The sequence below is a fragment of the Apodemus sylvaticus genome, chromosome 3 (genome assembly GCF_947179515.1).
Source record: "Apodemus sylvaticus chromosome 3, mApoSyl1.1, whole genome shotgun sequence".
NCBI lineage: Eukaryota > Metazoa > Chordata > Mammalia > Rodentia > Muridae > Apodemus > Apodemus sylvaticus.
In genome coordinates, this window is record NC_067474.1 from 30,993,987 (window position 1) to 31,014,705 (window position 20,719).

Sequence of the window (20,719 nt, forward strand, 5' to 3'; positions counted from 1 at the left end):
TGGTTCTTTTTCCCCCATTATAAAAATAATGTTATCTCACTGATTCTTTTTAATACTTTTTATATTACATTTATTTTTTTACAGTCCTGTCATTGTCCCTCTCCTAGTCTGCCCTTCCTCATCCCATTCCTGTTTCCCCTTGCTTCTAAGAGGACATACCCCCACCAAGCCTACTTACTCATCCCTGGGGCCTCCAATATCTTAGGGGTTAGGTGCATCTTCTCTCACTGAGACCAGACCAAGCAGTCCCCTGCTTTATATATGTCAGGGACCTCAGACCAGCCAGTGTGTGTTTTTTGGTTGGTGGCTCAGTGTTTGAGAGATCTCAGGGGTCCAGGTAAGTTGATGCTACTGGTCTTCCTATGGGGTTCTCCTCCTTCTTGGCTTCTTCGAGCCTTTCCCTACCATATCCAACTTCACTCCAATGGTTGGGTATTTAAGTATGGGCCTGTCAGTGGACCTCATTTTCCTTAGTCTCTTCTCCATTTTTTTCTCTGCAGTTTTTTTAGACAGGATCAATTCTGTTGGCCATTTCATCTAAGGTTCTTCCCTTTGAGTTCTGAGAGTCTCACCTCTCAGGACTCTGATACTTTCTGTAGGTTCTGCCATCTCCCACCCCTGAGGTTACATATTTTCATTCATTTTGCTGGCCCTCAGTGCTTCTTTCCTTTCTCTCTTGCTCTCCCATGCCTGATCGTGGTCCCTTTTCCCCTCCGGCTCCCATTTCCCAGACAGGTCTCTTCCTCCCTCTGCATCCCATGAAAACATCATTGTATGTCTATATCTAAAAAGAAAAAAATGTCAAACTTTTTTGTATGTGAAAGATATTTATAGTCATAAAAATCCACTAATCCTTGGTCACAATATTCATTTAAACTAATATTTTAATAGAAAATTTTAATAGTCTTCCCTCCTTTGTTTCTCTTCATCTTGTGAAAAAGCATTTGCAGCACTCAGCAAGAGCTGACACTTAAAGTGAACAATTCTACCAGATGTTATGATTCTACTGCTATTTAAAGTAAATTAGTCTTTGCAATTTTAGTGACAGTGTGTCAATTAAGAGACTGCAGGCAGACCATAATCCTGTTTCATATTTAAGCATGAGTCACTATAAGAAATTGATTGCAAATTTACTGAAGAGTTTCAAAGCTTCAGCAGTGAATTTAAAGTTTTGTATTTATTGATTCAACTTTTAGTCATATTTTTCTAATTATTTTATAATTATACATTTGACTTTGTAACAACTTCAATAAATATGTTTATTATAAGTCAATATTCTTCACCACTGAGTATTATAATACTTCTAGTGCCTCTATAATTTTAATAGTATTTTGAGAGATTGTTTTATTGATAAAAATAATGTAAAGTGATAAAATAATAATAATAATTAATAATAATAAGTGATAAATTCCATGAATCAGAATATGAACAGTGACACAAATGAGTGAAAACCTAATTTGTAAATCTTTTCTCTTTTTGATGAGACATTTATCCCATGTTGCCATTTGCCCACAAAATTAAAATGTATCTTAGTTACTAATATATTGAAATATATTTACTTCAACAATTCCACATTTCCTATAGCATGTGTTATAATAATGTCTTTGTTATTATGTTTCCATTATGCTTATTGTGTTGATAATAAAATCTTAGTGATTCAATAGAAAGCCAAATTTGATGTCATAATTTGAAATAAGTCCAGTTTTCTGTTGTAGCAGATGTTGTTCTCAGTAGTAGGAGGCATTAGGAGAAGAAAAATACCCTTGCAATTTGTTAGGTGTTCCATGAGCATCAATGAAGAATTTGAACTATAACATCAACGATTGGCTTGTATTTAATATGTACTTTACAGATCAGAAACCAAATACATATTAACAATAGTACTAGATAATACTGGTGCATCAACAGTTATTTGATTTAAAAGACTCAGGCAGAAGGTTGAGTTTGCAGTCGTTTGTGTGCATGAGTTCTGGCACAGTGGCCTCAGTTGCATTCATTGGTCTTGTTTGTTTGTTTGGTTGGTTGGTTTGGTTTGCTGTGATGGAATATACTATGTCTGAGTGTAATTAACCCAACAAGAGGAATGGTTTATTTTGACTTACACTTAATATTTTATTCTATAGCCAAACTGATCCAGTTGCTTTGAGCTCATGCTGATTTATCACAGAGAAAAAACATATAGTAGGAAACCATTTAATTAATTTCATAATCAATAAATAAAAAAGGAAGGAGCATGTGTCCATACTGACTTCATGAGCATGCTTTATTAGACTAGAAGACCCACCATTAGGCTTTGCTTCATAAGGTTTATACAGCTTCCCAGTCATACTATGGACTGGAGACCACAACTTTTGCTATTTGACACAGATCTTTGTGTTCAGATCTTTTAAGATATCCGCTTTAAATATTTTGCTTCTCATTCCACCCAAATTTTATTTGTTTCTTTGTTACAAAATAGCATCTACTACATGGAGTTGTCTCCATGTAAACTAAAGAGATTATGTTAGCCTATAAGCCTACCAATATCTAATAATTATTTTCCTATAATAAAGACATTCTGTACTAGAAGAAAACCAATAACAGAGCAGGAGTAAGTGCAATGACCTACTCCCTCAAGAATATGAAACCAAGCATTCACTCTGCAACTTTGAAAATAGAAAAAAGATTAAAAGATGAGAAATGGACTCTTAAAAAATAGGTAAGGCACAGAATCACTTAAAGAAAATAATAGACTATAATCTAGAGGGCGTACAATGTGATGGAGAGGTAAATATGTGCTGTTATCCAAGTCTGGATCTGTAAAAACCCCTGCAAGGAAATATCCAGAAGCAGAGACAACTGAAACAGCATTTCAGAAGGCAAATGAAACTAACAATATGTGTGAAGCAGATGTTGGGAAATGAGATCATAAGAGTTTTTAAAATTTGTACAAATCATCCTAGCAAAGGGACAAGACCCGTGCAATTAAAAAAAAGTAAACACCAGAAAAAGACTAGAAGTCACAATAAATGAATAGCATCTGGTGAGAACTCACTCAGGTTTAGCTGTCTTGGTCGCTGTGAGCTCATCTGTGTCTTGCTTAGTAGATTCAGAAGAGCCTTTTTTCTGATGTGCTCTATTCTCTCTAGTACAACAAGCCCTCTTCCTCCTGTTACTCAGGATTCCTGAACTCCTAGGGGAGGGACCTGATGGTGATCTCCTATTTAGCTCTCTGTCTCTCTTCTCTCTCTCTCTCTCTCTCTCTTTCTCTCTCTCTCTCTCCCTCTCTCTCCTTCCCTCCCCCTCTCTCTTTCTCTCTGGCTGCATAATGTCTGGCTTTGAGTTTCTGTATCTGTTCCCATATAATACTGGAGAAAGCCTATCTAATGATGACTAGATACAACACTAATCTATGAGTACTGCAGAATATCATTAGAATTCATTTTATTGACACATTTTTGGACCAATAGTCTTTGATCATATCCTAGGTCCCTGGACTATCTAGTTTCTAGTTATCTGACACTTAAGCAATGTCAAGAATGGGCTCTTGACTTTCTGAGGAATTGGTATACTGGTTTCTATAAAGATTGTATGAATTTGACCTCTCTTGAGCAATATATGACTGATCTTAGGACTCTGCCTCCTATTGGGGTGGTATGTCCAACTTCAGTATAATAGTTTTTGGCTCATTGTATGAAAATTTATTTTGTCATCTTTGATTGTTGTCTCTTAGAGACCTGTTCTTTTCTAATCAAAGACAGAAGAGAAATGAGTCCACAGAGTGGGGATGTTGGCTAGAAACAGAAAAAGACTGAGACAGAAAACTAATTTTGGTATATTATATGGGAGGAGAATTTACATTCAATAAAGAGAAAAAAAGAAAAATAACATTTTATCAGAAGAAAAATGACTTTAGCATATGGAAAAGTCTCCCATGTTATAAATCAATAATTTAAGGATGAAAAAAATTCTGGATACAAAACCAGTCTTCAGATCCTTAGTATTCTCAATCAAAATTCTAAAGACTTTCTGTGTGGTAAGATAAAAAGAATTATAAATTTCATATGGATTTATAAAAGAGTTATTATATACAAAGCTATCCTGATTTAAAAATAATTGTTGTGTGAACAAAGATACATGATTTCAAGTTGTAGTAAAATTATACTATAAAAACAGCTCCGTGCTGTCACAAAACCAGATATATTAGCACACATGGAATAGAGGGCCAAGAAGTTAACACACACAATTTCCATTATCTGCTTTCTGAGAAAGGTGTCAAAAATGTATCTTGGAGAGATGACAATCTCTTTAGCTAAAGGTAATAAAAAAAACTGAATATCCACATGTAGAAGAATATAACTAGAACTGTATCCATGTTCTATACAAAAAACAAATCAAAATGAAATAAATTTATCTTTACACAAGTAGATAGTTGTAGTTCTTATGTGTCATTGAGGAAACTTCTTTTCTATAATCTCCATTCTAGAAAACCATAACCTATCAAAGTGCACAGTTGTGGAGACATATCACAACTCCCATATCTACAACCTATCTACTGTATATAATAATCAAGAATAACTGTGTAAAGGAGGGTTGGAAATAATGAAAGAGAGAAATAAGATGCTTGCTATGAGACTATGTCTCCTAGGAATATTGGGAGTTGTAACTACTAAGTCTCACCATCATAGCTACTTAAATAATCATTAACAACATGTAAAACAGAAGATACCATTTATTCCAAAGAGAGCAAGGTGGGAGAAATGTTAATCTAGAAGTGATACAATTATTTTTATCAGAAAAAATTAAAATTATGTATTTTAAACCGCCAAGGAAATTTATCTCCCAAAACATAAAATGACTTATGCAAGAACAGAAGCTAGAAAGTTTTAGAGTAAAATATCATAACCAATTCTGTACATTTGTTCTTTGACATAATCTTTTCCTATAATGTAACCTCGGAGCTGTTTAAAAGTTTCTTCCAAAGTCTTTCTATGTATAACTCTTGCTTGTCCTTAAATTTTAATATTTTTCATGCCTTATTATATTTTGAGATATGAGTCATGGGAGGGGAAAGCACAAGTAGAGAAGGAATGAATATTTCTTGTCCTCAGGACATAACGACTATGGGTTCTTTGGTTTTCATTTTCACAATGATGTCAATTAATGTCAATGTCAACCCCGATCAATTATCATCTCATGAGCCAACATATTTCTATTATTCCTTTTCCATGACTATATCATGAAACGAATATGTTACCTTCCTGATAATATTATGGACAAGCCTATGAACCGTTCTCTTTTTTTTCATGAATAATACTATTAGTTAGTTTATATTAAACTCATAGCTGATAGTATTATTGTAACGACTCTTATCTAAAATATGTTTTCATCATAAGGCACATTAAAGTTTTCTTACAAATGATAAGTAGTGCAGGTTTGGCCTAGTGAGTAATTTTCAAACTAAAAGTACCAAAAAAGTACAAAATTACAAATAAACACATCAAATAAATTACAATAATACAAAATATACTTGCTTACAGTATGATATCGACTGGAAATTTGCATGCTACATAGCTCAAAATCTTGACCCATTCTAAATCTATGCACATATAACCAGAAAATCTACTTTTGTTGTTGTTGTATCAGTATTAATAAGCCAACACAATGAGAATGGACAAATTGAGAAAAAGATGTTGTTCAAGACTTTAGTGAGAATATTTAAACAGATCCAGCTCAGTAAATCTTGATGACAAAGAATTTTACTTTATAAATTATTATAGTGAATTTAATACCACATAAGTATATGTAAGAAAATAAAATTAACATTGTGTAGCCAATAGAATTGACACTAAGTATCAAATAAAATTATTCCCAGCAAATTTCAGTTTCCAAAAGAGAAGACAATCTTTTACATTGAATAATAAGGAAACAAAATAGATAAAAAGAAAATAAAGTAGAAGGAGAAAGGGATGGAAAGACAAAAGACGATCAAGAGAAAATGTAGCAAATATAAACACAGATTTTATCAAATATCTAAATATGGAAATATATGAGACTAGAATTATCTTCATGGCCTTTAAAATAGTATTTGTTAAAACAGAAATAAATGTAAAATTTTGTCTAATAAACCTTAATTAAAAGATAACTATGGCAGAAGCTTTATTAAGCCAAAATGAAAGAAAATTTACATTATTCTAAAGAACAATGCACCAGGATAATAATGAACTTGTGTGTACATAATGTAATCTGAAAATTTTTATAAATCCCAAAACCCAACAGATTTTCTGAGTAAAATGACAATCTTTTAACAGAGTTTCACCAGGAATTCACCTAAGAAACAAGTCAAAAAAACAAAAATGTATAAAAATAGCCCAAGCAAAATCCACATTAAGTATAACAACAAAGAACTCTCTACAACAAATACATGTCCATTCTTGAAGGTCACATGTAAACGTTCTATCATTAATCACATTTGTTAATGATATTCCAATTTAAAATTGACAGCAAAATTTTGCCTATTTTTTAAGAATTTAATGCTATACCAAGTTAAAATTATAAGAAGCTGTCCACCTAAAAATCAATTAATATTTCATTGTCTTATTTATTAAAGAGCAATTTCTTTATTTGATAATTTATAGCCCTGAAATGGTCTACTTTATATTCCTAAAAGTGGGATGTTTTAGTCACACTGCAATAATATTATTGTAAAGGAGACTTACAATGGAATGGATTTCTCATGCATGGATCTCTTTTTGGCCCAGTTCTCACTAGTACATGGGCCATTATCTTACAATTCCCAGTCAAAATGAATCTTTATGCATTTAGACCCAAGCGATACTTTCCAAGAAGGCAGTTTTTCTTAGCTTTAGATAATAAAACTTTCCCTTAGCTAGAGATTAGCTAACATGGCCAAATATATTTCATAAAGTCATACTTGTATTTTTCAAGGGAAAAATAATTCAACAAATGTCTAACTCATTATAGATGTTCTGTATAATCAAGTGACCTATTATTTAATATTTATAAGGCTACATTGAAGGCATTTCAATAATTTTATAGTAATGCAAAAAGATATTTTCATGTATGTGAATATTAATATTATCATATCTGTAGTCATATCATCTGTTGTGTTACTGAGTCACCTTCTTTTTACTTTGTCATAGAAATGGCTACAGAAAAAAAAAGAGTTGGATCCCTCATACCATAAAACTACACCCACACCTTATTTAACATACACATTAACACCTGCACTGGCAACATTTTAAGACATAAAAATTTTCATAGCAAAGAAAAATTTGTACATGTCTTATTTTTCTAAATATTATTTTATTTGAAGACATTTGTTTGGGTGAAAAACGCTACCTAAATTAAAATGTTTATTTCTATAATGAAAAAATGAATGTTTGTTTTGCTCCAATCTAAATGCACAAATGTTCTTGAAAATATTACATGGGACTACTGCTACTAACAACTTCAAGGAATTTTCTCTCCAGTGGCTTCCTATTTGAAGAAAATGGCAATATATTTATCAAAGAAATTTTATCTTTTTTTTTGAAGTATATAATTATTACACTTTAGTCTCTCTTTGCATAATGTATTTTACACAAATTATTCCTGTTCACTAGAAAATAAAATTTTTAAAAAATGAAGTTGAGGAATGGAAATTTTATATAGAAGATGAACATGTAGGTAGAGCTAGAAAATGCATGTCCCAGTGAGAGTGCAGTTCAGTTCTGGTTTTCTGATTGCATTGCTGACCACACAATTATGTATCTTTATTTTCAGTATAAATCAACTTTTAAAATTATTGGAACTTTTTTTCATCTTAATGTGATAGCTGCAGGAGATCTTTACTATAACTTCTGAGACTGGAGCATGGATAGATAAGCAACAACAACAATAACAAAGTCCAAAATATTCTAACAGTTTTTAAACAAGACATAGAGGACACAAATATTGTTTTTTTTTTTTTTTTATGGCATTTGGCTTTGTCTTATGCCTTTTTTTTATTCGATATATTTTTTATTTACATTTCAAATGATTTCCCCTTTCCTAGCCCCCCACTCCCAGAAAGTCCCATAAGCCCCCTTCTCTCCCCCTGTCCTCCCACCCACCCCTTCCCACTTCCCTGTTCTGGTTTTGCTGAATACTGCTTCACTGAGTCTTTCCAGAACAAGGGGCCACTCTTTCTTTCTTCTTGTACCTCATTTGATGTGTAGATTATGTTTTGGGTAACCTGGAATACCCAAAACAAATATTGTTTAAAAAAAAATACTGCTTATTTTAAATCCATAAACCAAGTTAGCAGGCAAGAAGGGCAAGGCAAAGATAGTTAGGAAATTAAATAGTAGCACCAAGAACATGAAGGCCATCTTCTAGTGCGTAGTTTGTTCTTATACCTGGCAATGATCATTCCTGTAACCTGCATAAAATTGCTTTTTATGTGTGTGTATTTTGTGTGTGTGTGTGTGTGTGTGTGTGTGTGTGTGTGGTAGCCGTTCTTTCTTTCTTTTTTTTAATATTTTAATTTTTGTATTCTTTTTTACATTCCAAATGATTTTCCCTTTCCTGGATCCCCCCTCCCCATATGTCCCATAAACATTCTTCTCTCCATCCATTCTCCAATCACCTCGGTTCTTTTTCTCTGTCCTTATATTCCCCTCCAATGCTGGATCAATCCATTTCAGGATCAGGACCCTCTCCATACTTCTTCATGGGAGTCATTTGTTATGCGACTTGTGCCTTGGGTATTCAGGGCTTCTGGGCTAATTAATATCCACTTATCAGAGATTGCATTCCATGTGTATTCTTTTGTGATTGGGTTACCTCACTTAGGATGATATTTTCCAGATCAAACCATTTGCCTAAAAATTTTGTGAATTCATTGTTTCTAATTGCTGAGTAGTATTCCATTGTGTAAATATACCACACTTTCTGTATCCATTCATCCTTTGAGGGGCATCTGGGTTCTTTCCAGCTTCTGGCTATTATAAATAAGGCTGCTGTAAAGTTAATGGAGCATGTGTCTTTATTGCATGCCAGGGAATCCTTTGGGTATATGCCCAGGAGAGGTATAGCAGGGTCCTCTGGAAGTGTCATGTCCAGTTTTCTGATGAACCACCAAACTGATTTCCAAAGTTGTTGTACCATCTTACAGCCCCACCAGCAGTGGAAGAATGTTCCTCTTTCTTTTTTTCTTTTTCTTTTTATTTTTTTTATTCGATATAATTTATTTACATTTCAAATGATTTCCCCTTTTCTAGCCCCCCACTCCCCGAAAGTCCCCTAAGCCCCCTTCTCTTCCCCTGTCCTCCCACCCGCCCCTTCCCACTTCCCCGTTCTGGTTTTGCAGAATACTGCTTCACTGAGTCTTTCCAGAACAAGGGGCCACTCCTCCTTTCTTCTTGTACCTCATTTGATGTGTAGATTATGTTTTGGGTATTCCAGTTTTCTAGGTTAATATCCACTTATTAGTGAGTGCATACCATGATTCACCTTTTGAGTCTGGGTTACCTCACTTAGTATGATGTTCTCTCGCTCCATCCATTTGCCTAAGAATTTCATGAATTCATTGTTTCTAATGGCTGAATAGTACTCCATTGTGTAGATATACCACATTTTTTGCATCCACTCTTCTGTTGAGGGATACCTGGGTTCTTTCCAGCATCTGGCAATTATAAATAGGGCTGCTATGAACATAGTAGATCATGTATCCTTATTATATGGTGGGGAATCCTCTGGGTATATGCCCAGGAGTGGTATAGCAGGATCTTCTGGAAGTGAGGTGCCCAGTTTCGGAGGAACTGCCAGACTGATTTCCAGAGTGGTTGTACCACTTTGCAACTCCACCAGCAGTGGAGGAGTGTTCCTCTTTCTCCACACCCTCTCCAACACCTGCTGTCTCCTGAATTTTTAATCTTAGCCATTCTGACTGGTGTAAGATGAAATCTCAGGGTTGTTTTGATTTGCATTTCCCTAATGACTAATGAAGTTGAGCATTTTTTAAGATGCTTCTCAACCATCTGAAGTTCTTCAGGTGAGAATTCTTTGTTTAACTCTGTACCCCATTTTTAATAGGGTTGTTCAGTTTTCTGGAGTCTAACTTCTTGAGTTCTTTGTATATATTGGATATTAGCCCTCTATCCGATGTAGGATTGGTGAAGATCTTTTCCCAATTTGTTGGTTGCCGATTTGTCCTCTTGATGGTGTCCTTTGCCTTACAGAAACTTTGTAATTTTATGAGGTCCCATTTGTCAATTCTTGCTCTTAGAGCATACACTATTGGTGTTCTTCCTCTTTCTACACATCCTTGCCAACACCTGCTGTCTCCTGAGTTTTTGACCTTAGCCATTCTGACTGGTGTAAGGTGAAATCTCAGGGTTGTTTTGATTTGCATTTCCTGAATGACTAATGATGTTGAGCACTTCTTAAGGTGCCTCTCGACCATCTGAATTTCTTCACGTGAAAATTCTTTGTTTAGATCTGTACCCCATTTTTAATAGGGTTATTTGGTTCCCTGGGGTCTAACTTCTTCAGTTCTTTGTATATATTGGATATTAGCCCTCTATCAGATGTAGGGTTGGTGAATATCCTTTCCCAATTTGATGGTTGCTGTTTTGTCCTTTTAACAGTGTCCTTTGCCTTACAGAAACTTTGTAATTTTATGAGGTCCCATTTGTCACTTCTTGATCTTAGAGCATAAACTATTGGTGATCTGTTCAGGAACTTTTCCCCTGTGCCCATGTCCTCAAGGGTCTTCCCCAGTTTCTTTGCTATTAGTTTCAGTGTGTCTGGTTTTACATGGAGGTCCTTGATCCACTTAGAGTGAAGTTTAGTACATGGAGATAAGGATGGATCAATTCGCATTCTTCCGCATGCTGACCTCCAATTGAACCAGCACCATTTGTTGAAAAGGCTATCTTTTTTTCCACTCGATGTTTTTACCTACTTTGTCAAAGTTCAAGTGAGCATAGGTGTGTGGATTTATTTCTGGATCTTCAATTCTATTCCATTGGTCCACTTCTCTGTCACTGTGCCAATACCATGCAGTTTTTTTTTCTTTTTTTTTTTCTTCGATATAATTTATTTACATTTCAAATGATTTCCCCTTTTCTAGCCCCCCCCACTCCCCGAAAGTCCCGTAAGCCCCCTTCTCTTCCCCTGTCCTCCCTCCCACCCCTTCCCAGTTCCCCGTTCTGGTTTTGCCAAATACTGTTTCACTGAGTCTTTCCAGAACCAGGGACCACTCCTGCTTTCTTCTTGTATCTCATTTGATGTGTGGATTATGTTTTGGGTATTCCAGTTTTCTAGGTTAATAACCACTTATTAGTGAGTGCATACCATGATTCACCTTTTGAGTCTGGGTTACCTCACTTAGTATGATGTTCTCTAGCTCCATCCATTTGCCTAAGAATTTCATGAATTCATTGTTTCTAATGGCTGAATAGTACTCCATTGTGTAGATATACCACATTTTTTGTATCCACTCTTCTGTTGAGGGATACCTGGGTTCTTTCCAGCATCTGGCAATTATAAATAGGGCTGCTATGAACATAGTAGAGCATGTATCCTTATTACATGGTGGGGAATCCTCTGGGTATATGCCCAGGAGTGGTATAGCAGGATCTTCTGGAAGTGAGGTGCCCAGTTGTCGGAGGAACCACCAGACTGATTTCCAGAGTGGTTGTACCAATTTGCAACCCCACCAGCAGTGGAGGAGTGTTCCTCTTTCTCCGCACCCTCTCCAACACCTGCTGTCTCCTGAATTTTTAATCTTAGCCATTCTGACTGGTGTAAGATGAAATCTTAGGGTTGTTTTGATTTGCATTTCCCTAATGACTAATGAAGTTGAGCATTTTTTAAGATGCTTCTCCGCCATCCGAAGTTCTTCAGGTGAGAATTCTTTGTTTAACTCTGTACCCCATTTTTTAATAGGGTTGTTCGGTTTTCTGGAGTCTAACTTCTTGAGTTCTTTATATATATTGGATATTAGCCCTCTATCTGATGTAGGATTGGTGAAGATCTTTTCCCAATTTGTTGGTTGCCGATCTGTCCTCTTGTACCACCACAGCCTGGCTTACCATGCAGTTTTTAACACTATTGCTCTGTAGTATTGCTTGAAGTCAGGGATACTGATTCCCCCCGAATTTCTTTTGTTGTTGAGAATAGTTTTAGCTATCCTGGGTTTTTTGTTATTCCAGATGAATTTGAGAATTGCTTTTTCTAACTTTGTGAAGAACTGAGTAGGGATTTTGATGGGGATTGCATTGAATCTGTAGACCACTTTTGGCAAGATGGCCATTTTAACTATATTAATCCTGCCGAGCCACAAGCATGGCAGATTTTTCCATTTTCTGAGGTCTTCTTCAATTTCTTTCTTCAGAGACCTGAAGTTCTTGTCGTATAGATCTTTTACTTGTTTGGTTAGAATCACACCAAGATACTTTATATTGTTTGTGCCTATTGTGAAGGGTGTTATTTCCCTAACTTCTTTCTCAGCCTGCTTATCCTTTGAGTATATGAAGGCAACTGATTTGCTTGAGTTGATTTTATAACCAGCCTTATGTGTGTGTCTTATTAAACTATTTTCAGTGCCTTCAAAATGAGGGTGAAAACTCAAGCAATAGTATTATACCAAGACCTTATAAACAAAAAAGATAAGATGATATATTCTATTTTATTGATAAACCATAGTGAGAATATCAGCACTGGAAACCTTGACCATTTACTTAATACTTGGGAACATAAGTAACTTTTATCAACGTGTGTCCATATGCTTTAAAGTAATTAAACTGCCACCTGCATCCCTTGAGTCTGACTGATGCCTAGGACAAACAGGTGAGATCTCCAAGCACAAAGGTCCTGCTTGCTGGTTCTCTGGGCAGCCCAGCAGCTGAGAGATTTGCTCTGTCCACTCTGTGCTCCATCTTCTGGTCCATACCTCTACCTGCAAACCCAGAGACCTGAAAACATTAGGGACCATCAGCTCTGACTGCATCTCTGGAAGCCTCCTGCCACCAGGGATAACCATCTACCCTTGAAGTTCCAGAAAGTTACTGGCACCAAGAATACCAGTTCTACATGCAGCCTCAGAGGCATGCTGGCATCACAGACTAACAGGTCTGAAACCATATGGAAAAAGAAATGATGAAACACCAATGTAAGAACGCAATTACATGTAATTGCGTTCTTACATTGCATCACCATCACCATCAGAATACAATAGCATCAATAGCATCACCATCAGAATACAAGAGATACAAAAGAAAACCTCAGACAGAGAAGATATGAACAAAGAAATCAATAGATCAGCCAAACAAACTGATAAGGTTTCTAACACAAATCTTTCAGGAAATTTGAGATATTATTAAAAGACCAAACCTAAGAACAATTGTAGTATAAGGAGTTGACTCCCAAATCAAAGGTCGAGAAAATATCTTCAACAAATCATAAAAGAGGGAGATTGCAGCGGCAGCGGCAGCAGCAGCAGCAGCAGCGGCTGGTCCAGAGGAAGGGCCATCAGCAGTAGAACCAAGAGGACAGGGTCCAGGCAGACCCTGTGCCCACGACCACTGGCCATAGCTGGCCAGCCAGGCTGCAAGCAGCGGCGGATTTACGGTGCCTTTCACCACACAGAAGCCACATCAGAACTCTGCCTCCTGCCAGTCAGATACGAGGCCTTCATATTGGTTCTCGGTCTCCAGAGAAATCAGACTGAGGTACGCAAATATAACCAGAGACCAACATCGCAGGGGTCTAAGCCCGACGGGCGTTGGCCTGCACCCAGGCCCTGGGCTGATGGGGGAGCTACCGGGGTGCAAACCCGGCCAGGAGGTTCCCCCCCCCCCCTGCGCTGGCGTGTGAGCCACCGCCATTTTGCCTAAGCTAAGCCAGAGAGACCTAGCAGGCAAAACCAAACCGGCTAACAGGCATAGCCCGAGGCGGACTTAGCAGGGGTCTCAGACGGTCAGGCCCTGGACTGCCCCCAGGCCCTGGGCTACACGGTGGGCCATCTGTGTATCTGTGTGCCGACCTGGCCAGGAGGTTGTTAGCCCAGCAGACTCTCCCAGCACTCTCAGGGAGCACGCGCACGCCACCATCCTAGCCACCTGTCAGACCCAATTAACACTCACAGCTGAGGGGAACTTTGCTCCAACGTTGGCCTGCCAGGCTTTTGCCTAGACTCGGGGCCTGAGCAGCTAGGCTAGCCTTGTGTGCACCAAGCCGGTTGGGAGTTCTGCTGCCCAGCAGAGAGATCAGCACACAGAAAAGGTCCCTGAAGCATACAGCCTCAGCACTCCCTGAAGGAGCAAACGGGCACCTTCTGGCTCACAGACACAATCTGAGGCAAAGAACACTAGGGCTGCAAGGGCACCCAGAGGAGGAAAGCACATCAGCAATCTGCAACAGGGGAAACCCTGCCCTCCAGTGTTGCAGAAATAGCCCTAGAGCCTCTCAGGAGGCTGAAACATCAGCCAGAGACAAGACCAATAAGCTCCAGAGAACAAGATGGCAAAGGGCAAATGCAGGAATGCTACTAACAGAAATCTAGGCAATATGGCAGCATCTGAACCAAACTCTCCAACATCAGCAAGTCCTGGTTATGCCAACACACCAGAGAAACAAGATTTGGATTTAAAATCACTGTTCATGATGCTGCTAGAAGAACACAAAAAGGACATGAATGAATCTCTTAAAGAAATACAGGGGAACATGAATAAGCTAGAAACCCGTATAATGGAAACACAAAAAACACTTAAAGAAATGCAGGAGAATAAGGCCCAAGAGATAGAAGCCAATAAAGAAGAAAGGCAAAAAAAAAAAAAAAAACCTTAAAGAAATGCAGGAGAACTTGAGTCAACAGGCAGAAGTCATGAAAGAGGAAACACAAAAATCTCTTAAAAAAATACAGGAAAACACAGACAAACAAATGATGGAACTGAGCAAAACCATCCTGTACCTAAAAACAGAAGTAGAAACAACTAAGAAATCACAAAGGGAGACAACTTTGGAGATAGAAAACCTTGAGAAGAAATCAGGGGCCATAGATGCAAATATAAACAACAGAATACAAGAGGTGGAAGAAAGAATCTCAGATGCCGAAGATACCATAGAAACCATTGACTCAACTGTCAAAGAAAATGCAAAATGCAAAAAGCTTGTATCCCAGAACATCCAGGAAATCCAGAATACAATGAGAAGACCAAACATAAGGATTATAGGTATAGATGAAAGTGAAGATTTACAACAGAAAGGGCCAGCAAATATCTTCAACAAAATTATGGAAGAAAACTTTCCTAACTTAAGGAGAGAGATGCCTATGAATATACAAGAAGCCTACAGAACTCCAAACAGATTGGACCTGAGCAGAAATACCTCCCGTCACATAATAATCAAAACCCCAAATGCACTAAACAAAGAAAGAATATTAAAGGCAGTAAGAGAGAAAGGCCAAGTAACATATAAAGGAAGACCTATCAGAATCACACCAGACTTCTCACCAGAGACCATGAAAGCTAGAAGATCTTGGGCAGATCTCATGCAGACTCTAAGAGAACACAAATGTCAGCCAAGACTACTATACCCAGCAAAACTCTCATTCACCATAGATGGAGATACCAATATATTCCATGACAAAACCAAATTTACACAATATCTTTCCACAAACCCAGTTCTGCAAAGAATAATAGGAGGAAAACTCCAATACAAGGAGGGAAACTACACCCTGGGAAAAGCAAGATAGTTACCTTCCTTCATCAAACCCAAAAGAAGATAACCACTCAAATATAAAAAGAACATCAAAAATGACAGGAAGAAATAATCGCTATTCCCTAATATCTCTTAACATCAATGGTCTCAATTCCCCAATAAAAAGACATAGACTAACAGACTGGATAAGGAAACAGGACCCTACAATTTGCTGTATACAGGAGTCACACCTCAGTGTCAAAGATAAAAATTACTTTAGAGTAAAAGGCTGGAAGACAATCTTACAAGACAATGGTCACAGGAAACGAGCAGGAGTAGCCATTCTAATATCAGATAAAATTGACTTTCAACCTAAAGTCATCAAAAGAGACACAGAAGGACATTTCTTGCTGGTGAAATGAAAAATCCACCAAGAAGAACTTTCAATCCTGAACATCTATGCGCCAAATGCAAGGGCACCCTCATTCGTAAAAGAAACTTTACTAAAGCTCAAAGCACACATTGCACCTAACACAATAATTGTGGGGGACTTCAACACTCCACTTCCCTCAATGGACCCATCGGGAAAACAGAAAATAAACAGGGACACAGTAAAACTAATTGAAGCTTTGGACCAATTGGATTTGACTGATATTTATAGAACATTTCACCCTAAAGCAAAAGAATATACCTTTTTCTTAGCACCTCATGCTACCTTCTCCAAAATCGACCATATAATTGGACACAAGGCAGACTTCAACAAATATAAGATGATCGAACTAATCCCATGCCTCCTATCAGATCACTATGGTGTAAGAGTGATTTTCAATACCAACAAAAACAACAGAAACCCCACATACACATGGAGGCTGAATAATACTCTACTCAATGACACCTTGACCAAAGAAGAAATAAAGAAAGAAATCAGAGACGTTTTAGAATTTAATGAAAATGAAGGCACAACATACCCAAATCTTTGGGACACAATGAAAGCAGTTCTAAGAGGTAAACTCATAGCCCTCAGTGCCTCCAAAAAGAAAATGGAGAGAGCATACATTAGCAGCTTAAGGACACACCTGAAAGTCCTGGAACAAAAAGAAGCCAATTCACCCAGGAGGAGTAGAAGACAGGAAATCATCAAACTCAGGGCTGAAATCAATCAATTGGAAACAAAGCAAACCTTACAAAGAATTAACAAATCCAGGAGCTGGTTCTTTGAGAAAATCAACAAGATAGATAAACCCTTAGCCAGACTGACCAAAGGGCACAGAGAAAGTATCCAAATTAACAAACTTAGAAATGAAAAGGGAGATATAACAACAGAAACTGAGGAAATCCAAAAAATCATCAGATCCTACTACAAGAGCCTGTACTCAACACAACTGGAGAATCTGGAGGAAATGGACAATTTCCTTGACAGATACCAAATACCAAAATTAAATCAGGACCAAATAGATCATCTAAACAGTCCCATAACGCGTAAAGAAATAGAAGGAGTCATAGAAAGTCTTCCAACCAAAAAAAGCACAGGACCAGATGGTTTCAGTGCAGAATTCTACCAGACCTTCAAAGAAGACTTAACACCAATACTCTTCTAACTATTTCACAAAATAGAAACAGAAGGAACACTACCCAATTCCTTCTAGGAAGCCACAATTACGCTGATACCAAAACCACACAAAGATCCAACAAAGAAAGAGAACTTCAGACCAATTTCCCTTATGAACATCGATGGAAAAATACTCAATAAAATTCTTGCCAACCAAATCCAAGAACACATCAAAATGATCATCCACCATGATCAAGTAGGCTTTATCCCGGGAATGCAGGGTTGGTTCAATATATGGAAATCCATCAATGCAATCCACTACATAAACAAACTCAAAGAAAAAAACCACATGGTCATTTCATTGGATGCTGGAAAAGCATTTGACAAAATTCAGCATCCTTTCATGCTTAAATTCTTGGAAAGAACAGGAATTCAAGGCCCATACCTAAACATAGTAAAAGCAATATACAGCAAACCGGTAGCCAGCATCAAACTAAATGGAGAGAAACTTGAAGCAATCCCACTAAAATCAGGGACTAGACAGGGCTGCCCCCTCTCTCCTTATCTTTTCAATATTGTACTTGAGGTAATAGCTCGGGCAATTCGACAACATAAGGAGATCAAAGGGATACAAATTGGAAAGGAAGAAGTCAAACTATCATTATTTGCAGATGACATGATAGTCTACCTAAGTGACCCAAAAAACTCCACTAGAGAACTCCTACAGCTGATAAACAACTTCAGCAAAGTGGCAGGTTATAAAATCAACACAAGCAAATCAGTGGCCTTCCTATACTCAAAGGATAAGCAGACTGAGAAAGAAATTAGGGAAATGACCCCCTTCACAATAGCCACAAACAGTATAAAGTATCTTGGGGTGACTCTTAACAAATATGTGAAAGATCTTTATGACAAGAACTTCAAGACTCTGAAGAAGGAAATGGAAGAAGACCTCAAAAAATGTGAAAACCTCCCATGCTCATGGATCGGCAGAATCAATAGAGTTAAAATGGCCATTTTACCAAAAGCAATATACAGATTCAATGCAATACCCATCAAAATCCCAACTCAATTCTTCACAGAGTTAGAAATAGCAATTAACAAATTCATCTGGAATAACAAAAAACCCAGGATAGCTAAAACTATTCTCAGCAACAAAAGAAAGTCTGGGGGAATCACTATCCCTGACTTCAAGCAATACTACAGAGCAATAGTGTTAAAAACTGCATGGTATTGGTACAGTGACAGGCAGGCAGATCAATGGAACAGGATTGAAGATCCAGAAATGAACCCACACACCTATGGCCACTTGATCCTCGACAAAGGGGCTGAAAACATCCAATGGAAAAAAGATAGCCTTTTCAACAAATGGCGCTGGTTCAACTGGAGGTCAGCATGCAGAAGAATGCGAATTGATCCATCCTTGTCTCCTTGTACTAAGCTCAAATCCAAATGGATCAAGGACCTCCACATAAAGCAAGACACTCTGAAGCTAATAGAAAAGAAACTGGGGAAGACCCTTGAGGACATTGGTACAGGGAGAAAATTTCTGAACAGAACACCAATAGCGTATGCTCTAAGATCAAGAATTGACAAATGGGACCTCATAAAATTACAAAGTTTCTGTAAGGCAAAGGACACCATCAAAAGGACAAATCGGCAACCAACAAATTGGGAAAAGATCTTCACCAATCCTACATCAGATAGAGGGCTAATATCCAATATATACAAAGAACTCAAGAAGTTAGACTCCAGAAAACCAAACAACCCTATTAAAAAATGGGGTGCAGAGTTAAACAAAGAATTCTCACCTGAAGAACTTCGGATGGCGGAGAAGCATTTTAAAAAATGCTCAACTTCATTAGTCATTAGGGAAATGCAAATCAAAACAACCCTAAGATTTCATCTTACACCAATCAGAATGACTAAGATTAAAAATTCAGGAGACAGCAGGTGTTGGAGAGGGTGTGGAGAAAAAGGAACACTCCTCCACTGCTGGTGGGGTTGCAAATTGGTACAACCACTCTGGAAATCAGTCTGGCGGTCCCTCAGAAAACTGGGCACCTCACTTCCAGAAGATCCTGCTATACCACTCCTGGGCATATACCCAGAGGATTCCGCACCATATAATAAGGATACGTGCTCTACTATGTTCATAGCAGCCCTATTTATAATTGCAAGATGCTGGAAAGAACCCAGGTATCCCTCAACAGAAGAGTGGATGCAAAAAATGTGGTATATCTACACAATGGAGTACTATTCAGCCATTAGAAACAATGAATTCATGAAATTCTTAGGCAAATGGATGGAGCTAGAAAACATCATACTAAGTGAGGTAACCCAGACTCAAAAGGTGACTCATGGTATGCACTCACTAATAAGCGGATATTAACCTAGAAAACTGGAATACCCCAAACATAATCCATACATCAAATGAGGTACAAGAACAAAGGAGGAGTGGCCCCTTGTTCTGGAAAGACTCAGTGAAGCAGTATAGGGCAAAACCAGAACGGAGAAGTGGGAAGGGGTGGGTGTGAGGACAGGGGGAGAGAAGGGGGCTTATGGGACTTTCGGGGAGTGGGGGGCTAGAAAAGGGGAAATCATTTGAAATGTAAATAAAAAATATATCGAATAAAAAAAAAAAGCATGGCCTCTGCATCAGCTCCTGCTTCCTGACCTGCTTGAGTTCCAGTCCTGGCTTCCTTTAGTGATGAACTGCAATGTGGAAGTGTAAGCTCAATAAACCCTTTCGTCCCCCCACCCCCCCAAAAAAATCATAAAAGAATCCCTAACATAAAGAATGTGATCCCATACAATAAGCTTATGCAAAAAAAAAAAAATGGAGTAGCTCAAAAAAGAAAATCCTCTCATCACATAGTAATCAAAACACTAAATATAAGGAACAAAAAATTATATTAAAAATCACAAGGAATAAATGCAAATTATATTAATTGCAGACCAAACTTCTCAAAAGAGACATTACTAATATACCCAGCAAAATTCACAAATACCAGAAACCCTGACAAGACCAAATTTAAACAATACCTCTTCAGTAATCCAGCCCTACACAGTATACTAGAATGAAAACCACAACACAAGCACGGTAAAGACACACAAAATATAAGTGATTCCATACCAGAAAAACAAAAAGAAAAGAAATGCACACCACACACACACACACACACACACACACACTTGTGCACACACTACCACTATCAACATCAAAATAACAGGAATTAGTAATCATTGTTTATTAACATCGCTCAATATCCATGGTCTCAATTCTCAATAAAAAGTGGATTCATGAACAGGATCCATCATTCTTCTGCATACAAGAAGTACAGCCCAGCAACAAAACTAGACATTACCTCACAGTAAAAGACTAGAAAATGATTTTTCAAGCAAAATGGACCCCAGAACAAGCTGGAATAGCCATTCTAATACCTATTAAAACAGAATTTCAACCAAGAGTAATAAAAAGGATGGGAAGAACATTACATAACC